Below are 7969 nucleotides of genomic sequence, written 5' to 3' on the forward strand. Positions count from 1 at the left end.
GCCTTCACCTTGCCACTTGTCATCGCCTCCTTTTTCATTTTAAACCCACAATGGGGATCTTTTGAGATTCTGCTTTTTGAGAAATAGTTCCTCCTCTATTGGATTCCTTATGTGTCGCCGCTAATGGGCTTCCAGTAGCTTCAATTGCTAGAAGTATAGACTAGGGCAATGAGCACGCAGACTATCCGCACATGGAGGAAGAACAATTCCCACTTGAATTTTGCAAGAAAATAGTATAAAAATATAGTTTTAGTTGCACAAATTAAAGTGATTTTTTTCAATGGAAAAATAGCCACGTAGGTCGTTGAGCACGCAATCCGCCGTCCGCGCGCACACGAACCGGCTGCGTGCTCAACCACCTAGGGTCGCTATTTTTCCATTGAAAAAATCTCTCCATTTTGTGCAACTAAAACTATATTTTAGCATATTTATACTATTTTCTTGCAAAATTCAAGTGGGAATTGTTATTTCCTCCCTTCTCAATTGACTTTCTCCAATTTCCAACTAGCTCAAGGCTAAGCCGAGAGACCTTTTTTCCAGCTCATGTGAGTCTGCACTCACTTTTATTATAAAGTATTTTTCATAGCTTGAGCTCATTGTCCGTCTGCGCGCGCGGACGGACAGTGAGCTCAAGCTATGAAAAATGCCAGATGATGCATAGACGAGGAGTGTGCTTATAACTCGACGAGCTCAAAATGATTTAGTTGCCTTTGGGTGAAACGATGACCACAACTTGAAGAGCATGGTAGAGCAAGAAGCACCGGTGAGGTGCTGTCGGATTGCTTTGAAGTTAAAAATGCAAGAGAAAGTGCTACTAAGAACGCTCATTGCCAGCTGCATGGCATATTCAATGTTCGCTCCAAAGGCTGCAGACACTTCGTCTTCGCCCTCAACATCGTCTCAGCCCCCCAACCCTCGAAACTTACGTTGCATGAGTTTGGAACTCCTAAGTAGAAATATTGTAATAGAATGGCCATTTCTCGCAATCATACAGCTGCTGCTATGGAGCGAGTCGAATCTGACTACATGTGTTGTGGATGGAATGGATGGTTGTATGTACTGCACCTAGGAAAACACCCATGATCTACGACTATTGGAAGGGGAGGAGGAGAACCTAAGGGAAGGCCTGGAGAGGATGTTCCTTTAGGATAGCAAAGCAAAGCAAGTACATGAAGTGGATCATGGAGGTGCAGCTAGCGGAGGAGGATAATTTGACGAAAGGACTGCAAAGGGGATGTCGCCAAGAATAAAGCTTCTCATAGCCTCCAAAATGAGCGAGTCATTATGCATTGTCAGGGACCTTAAGGTGGCCATCTTGGATTGTGGCAGCTCAAACTGCAGCAACCATAAGAGTATTGAAGATCGGAGGGAAGAGGAGGTTATGAGGCTTGAAGAAATGCTGGAGGACCGTCCAAACTGATGCTAGAAGGCAGAAACTCTTTAAATTTTATATGAACATTATTAGCATGTGAAGTTGATAAAAACCTCCATGTGAAAATTTTTAGATGTAAATTGATATATTTGAAGGTAATTTTTACACTTAATTTTGTATATATTCTCACCTTTGAATTTAAAATTCACAGCTTAGTTTTGAAATTTATAAGTGGTATTATGCTACACTTCGGTTGGTTTATATCATTTTGATTATTTACAAGCAGTATTTGGAAAAAATGTGTCTCAAGTTACAATTAGGTCGCTTTGAAATTGAAAAATTCCGCTTGAGAGTAAGAGGAAAAGGACAATCGCGTTTGGATTTTTAGAAAAATAGTGTGAGAATATATAAAATTAGCTTTATTTTCTCAAATTGTCCTTTTGAAAAACTTACTAGTGTGAAAATATATATAATTAGATCTTTTCCTTTGTACCACATCTCACTCTAGTCAACCTTAACTGCTCCTACCAACAACCTCATTTGACTAGGAGTCATATCAAAGTCAAGATGCAGAAGCGTACACACACACACACACACACACACACAGTCTCATGAACCAATCAACCTTGGGAATGAATAAGTGAGTGTGTGATACAATGGAGGCAAGGGATTGCATATATAGCACCTCAGTAAATTGCCCTACCCAAAATTTGACAAATAAGTAAAATAAGTACCTAAAGGCCAAAATAAATAATGGGATCACAGTGGGTAGTTCACTTGAGATGCCAAAACTCTAACACCCTCTATGTAGCTCATAGAGGACATAAATAGTGAGACCAAGTTGATGAAGAAGCTGCTACCATGGAAACCCCAGCAACACCAGGCGTGCTTGATACACCTTCAATTTGCTACCCTCAACTTTGTACCTTAGAAGAATGCCATCTTGAGCATCGGTTTCCTTTTAGAAAGTTTGAACTTGTAGACTACACTATGTCCAAGAATCCCCAATGGTGAAGTGTGAACACATCACCTCCAGAAATAATACTGCAAGATAATGAATTATGGAACACATCATGTCCATGATTCAACCAACAACAATGGATTGGTGCGCTCATCCATAGTGTTTTAGATACATCTGATTGGTTCCCTATTGGATGCATGTGCCTTGAACTCCAACCTATGTGTTCAAATAGTTGTGCCTGGGTCATAATGAGTGGATGCGACAATATTGATCACCTTTGAGAGCATTTGTGATGAAGCTCTTAACATGCCGTGTTTCACAAGTTGTGTATCGGTTCTACAACATCTGTTTTGGTGACTTGGTATCTGAGTTTAAAGAAAAAGAGTTCAAATTGGAGGATCCAAAGTTCTTATTTATAGTTACACACAGTGCTCATAAATTTTTGTTTGGATTTAGTTACTTCAATAGAGTTTTCTTAGTTATAATGTTTCTAGAATAAAAATGAAAAAAATGATTAGATTATCCTTTACAAATAAGCAATGCTCTCTTTGAATTTTGATGCTCGCAACAACTAGGTGCCTACATGTTCTAGTTTGTAGTGTGAATACCCAATCAAAGATAGAAATATATGTGATCCATATATAAAACAACAAGGTAAAATACCCTAAAACAAGGAAAATGCCTATCGTATATCAAGCCTAGTCATATATACTTGAAAAGGTTATTTAGGATATTTCATCCCAAAATCTTGAAAGCCTTCAGAATCTCAATAGCGTAAAGGGGAGCCCTAAGCACATGATAGCCACGTTTTCTTTGTGGTGCCCCTTTTTAGCATGGATAGGTGCAATGGATAGAGAGGCCAAAGAGGTTTCTATAACATAAGGCTTGATGGGATCAAGAATTCATAGAGTGGGAACAACAACAAGTGCGCTCACGTTTATCTAAAGCAAGGACTAATACTTGAAGTGCAATCCTTAGAGGTGAATTTACTCAATTGAAATTTTATACACTTAATTTTTCCAATATTTGTTGAGTTTCACACCTCCTCATGGAAGACACAGAGACAATTTTGTGGTGGGAATTCACTACACCTAGGCTTTTTCTCTTTTAAGAGCATCCCTCGACCAACTTCTAGAATTAGAAACATTTTGCAGTGCGTGAATCTGCCTTAATCTTGATATGACCTGACCGTTGATGTTGGAAGTTAGAACTTGGAAGAATAAAGAGTCAAACAAAAGGTAAACGGTACAATGCAAAATTTTTGAGTCTCGATCTTTAAGTCTATTGACTTTCTAGCGTTAAGTCCCGCACGAGCTAATTGCCACTGAGGAGGAAAAGGCTGCTACCATGGAGCCAATTTTGATTGCCATCTCAAAGGAGTGCTCAAAATATATCCTTAGTTGTGATAATGGAGGGGAAATCCTCAAATCACTCTGTAGTTTCTCTTTCCCAGCTAGCTATCCACTAGCCTCAGCATGTCAACAACGGCTATCTCTTCACCCAGCACATAATGTGCCGTCTTTTTGTCTGGGTATTTTTCCTCGTTCCACATACACCAAAAACATAAGATCTCAAAGTTAATGTTCCCTATCCCACCAAGACTTGATGCACTTTCACTAAAAGTGTCTCGATATAGATTAGCGAAGCAGTAGCTGTCACCCTTCTTTATGAGGAGAAAGGCTTAAAATTATACCAGAGAAAAGACACACATGTATATTTAACACTAATTCTGTAATCGGACACTCAAATGTCCTGAGACACTAAAGTGTCCTATTTTTCTAGCAAATTGTCATAATTATTTGGTGAATCTAGAAATAACCATCATATGCCACGTTCATAACTTAGGTCAGCTATGAGGTGAAGAACATAGCCAAATTTTACTTTTACCAAAATTAATACCAAATTAAGATTATAATGATAAATTTTAAGATGAAAAAATCGTAGAAATTTAGTGCAGTCTTAACAAAATTTTCATAAATTGAATATAACTTCTCATCAAAATAAGATTTTCCATAGATTTCAAGGTGTATGGATAGGAAAAAACTTATTTTAGCAAGAAATTGAGCTTCATAACTTAGTTATGGAACTAAATTTTTGTTATAATCAAAAGACCAAAATCTTGAAAATGCTGACAAAGAGAAAAATTTTGGTCTTTCAAGGCCTCTTTCATTAACATGATGAGGTTATGGGACAAAACCTAAGGTGTATAATGTATCTATAGGTCAATACCCATCAACTAAGCATTTTTCAAGGGTTCAAACTCATAGGCATCTTGTAATTTAAGCTCATTTAAAAAAATTTGTAGTGCGTAATTTCTTGCCAAAAAAACCATTGCTATGAAAAACTAATGAAAGTGTGTGTATAAATCTCCCAATTGTGTCCATATGAGGTGTTTGTATACAAATAAGTGACATGAACAAAAAAAAAATCAAAAGTGGACTTTATTTTAAGGCTTATCTTTGATAAATAAAGAATCATAATTACCCCATGCGCAGTTTTTTGGATATGCCATAAATCACCAAGCGTGGCTTGCATAACCATTAAAAATCATCACCTTATGTAATGGAGACATAGATCTAGTATATATGCATCATAATACTTTGTAAATTTAGATGAACTAAATGTTTTTTTTTTATTGTTAATTGAATTTGTGAAAGTTGCATATTTGACCCACAAGACTTTCTATATTTAATTCTAGTCACAAAGAATTTTTTTTCTCACAATGAAAGTTGCCAAAATATCAAACACATATATAAGTAGTTACTACAGATCATTGCATGCATCCTGCTCATTTTTTTCTTAGGCTAGAGTACGAGTTTTAATGAAACATTGAATGTTGTTTTGCGCAGGTTCTTTTCATGAGTGTAGTTATTATTGAGGTTATGATCAAAAGTGAGGAATTATAATTTCTATGAGTACTTTGAACAACATTTTATAGGTTTGCAAAAGCATTCCTTGAGATGTGTTCTAGATTTCATGTACCATTTTTATTTAAATTCGCAAAAAAAGGACACTAAAGTGTTCTTTTTGGTACCAAACTAGTATTAAAACAACATAAAAAGCTGATTTCGTGGGATAGAATCCAAAAAACTTTCTATTGAATATAAATTTGTATGCAACTTAGAATATCAATATGAACTCTTGAATACAGAGCTATAAAATAATGTCAAAAGGCAGTATGTTTGGGAGCATTCTTGTGTGTACGATAAGCCCATTTAAGCACACAATTAAAAAAGATCTAAATTTGTGTCAAAAGCTCTATTAAAAGCTTACAAAATTATTATCCCCTTCCTTGCCCAATCCATTTTGGACTCTCTCTCTCTCTACAAAACACGGTAAATGAGCGTAGTAAACGTTTTAAGATTTTTATAGTGTGGTCTAATTGTTTGTGATACTTCTTTTTGCTTGTCGATACCCATATGTCCATTATTATCTTTTGTGTGACTTCTACCCTTGTGGCTATTGTTGTATCCTCTAGAGAGGAGTTGTTTTCCTATGGATGATCAAATGGTTCATAGAAAACATGTAGTGTTCAACACAATTCTAATTGCTAGAGGGGTTCCATAGGTTCCATATTGCAAGCTAATCTTAGTTTGAAGATGCTCAACATTAATAACTCATCATTACTTTATTTTTTGCATCAAGTGACCAACTTGGTAGGCACCAAAGCAGATAATCATTGCATATAAAACACACATCATTGATACCTACTTATGGATACTCTCACATTCCCTCTCACATAGATCTCGTTAGATCCTAGCAAACCTAATCCGTAATCACGCACCGTGCCAATAACAGACACCTTGTATTTAGGAGAAGATCAATGTAGAGTGAGGATGTTATTTTTAGGAGCATTTCCACAGAGGCCAAGGAAGGCAGAATCCTATATGGAACTACAAAACCATCTCACCATGAATGGCATCTGGATCGCAACCATCTAGGCAATTTCTTACACCACGCACTTCCTCTACAGCCACATCAAAGACTAGCAGGACACGTTAGAACTCTGATATGTGTCTCCTTGTTGTTTACTATACATTAACTTTTATTGTGGTTCAAATTTCTCTATAGTGTTAAGTCAAGATTCCAAAAAATTTCTTCATGCTAGGTTTTCTCAAATTTAAGTTTCTAGTTCAAGCATAATTCATTTTCTCAATTTATGTTTAGTTTATGTATCAAGATGACACGCTAGGAGACAACACTTCGTGACTGATTCTTTTTATTGATTATTTGAGTGCTAAGCTTTTGTACTATTCTGGTGGATGATTAATAAAGAATACCTATTTTCTAAGTGAGGTGGCATTTTCTATCTATAAACTCTATCGCAATATTTCATATTTAGAATTGTTTTCTCTTGGACTTGCTAAACATAAAATAATTGTTTGATAAAGCATTTAAAATTCACCCTTCTACTTTATGGCCATGGGCATCTCAAGGGATTTATTTATTGATGCACTAACAATTAATTATTGGCGATGATTGGTGGAAAAAGCACGGTCCCTCATAACAATGAAGGCACTTACTATTGAATTTTTTTTAAAAAATATTGGATGGCCAATGAACATTTACCAACCTTAACACCTCTCATTATCATCTTTACTTGTATTAAACAAGATTCATATCATTTTTAATTCTCGTGATTTACCAATCATTTCTCCCTTCAAAGGATATATTGGCAGGTGCCTATAACCCTTTAACTTTCTAATTCTGGTGTAAATTGTCATAAAAGGCCCCCATGTGCAATCAAACTCAATATTCATCTGTATCACTATAGAGACTAAGTGGTAGTGCTATTCTTTTTTAGTATGTTTTGACATAAATTGATTTATCTTAAACATGATGGCATCTTGTTTTATTTCATAACCAATTATTAGCACAAAATTGACACATTTTGTGGTGTTAGTTTGATAGTTATAGCTCTCTCCTACTTGTACGTCTCTCCACACACACACACCGGCACTTATATTTTCAATTGCAGTATATCTTCTAGGTACGTACATCAAATACCTCACTCCTCTTTTTATATTTTATTTACCTACATTATCTTATGAGCTAGGAACCTAGCCATCTCTCACGTCGTTACTTAAGCTTGCACTGAATGAAATTTCTATTGAGATGATTTGACATTAACATATAACTACCCACATGAGCTAAGATGGTTTGGGATAGTGGACAACAATTTCTAAGCACTTTGCTACTTAAACATATACCAATTTGTTGTCAAGCAAGTAGTAAATGTTTTTTCTTTTATGCATTGTCTAGTCCATTGGTCACATGCACACAAATTTGCCGATTTAGGCAACACCAATTATCCGTGTAGTTTCGTTGATTTAGATAGCATTAGTATAGATTCACTGATTTAGGCAGCACACCAACAGACTCCCAACAAACAAGAGACTCACTGGTTTAAACAATACTAAGTGCAGATTCGTTGGTTTAGGTAGCATAAGTGTAGATTCATTGATCTAGGCAGCATGTTTCATTGGTGTCAATTCGCCGATTAAGCAACACGGATCACAAATCATGTTGTTGTGGCTGGCAATGATTTTGGATTGGACATTGAACTTGATCTGGATTTGGTTTATGATGAATGGTTGTCAACACTGTGTATAGAATTGGACTTGAAATTTATGAGA

Source organism: Adiantum capillus-veneris, chromosome 1 (assembly GCF_014529385.1).
Source record: "Adiantum capillus-veneris isolate H3 chromosome 1, ASM1452938v2, whole genome shotgun sequence".
In the NCBI taxonomy this organism is placed as follows: Eukaryota; Viridiplantae; Streptophyta; class Polypodiopsida; order Polypodiales; family Pteridaceae; genus Adiantum; species Adiantum capillus-veneris.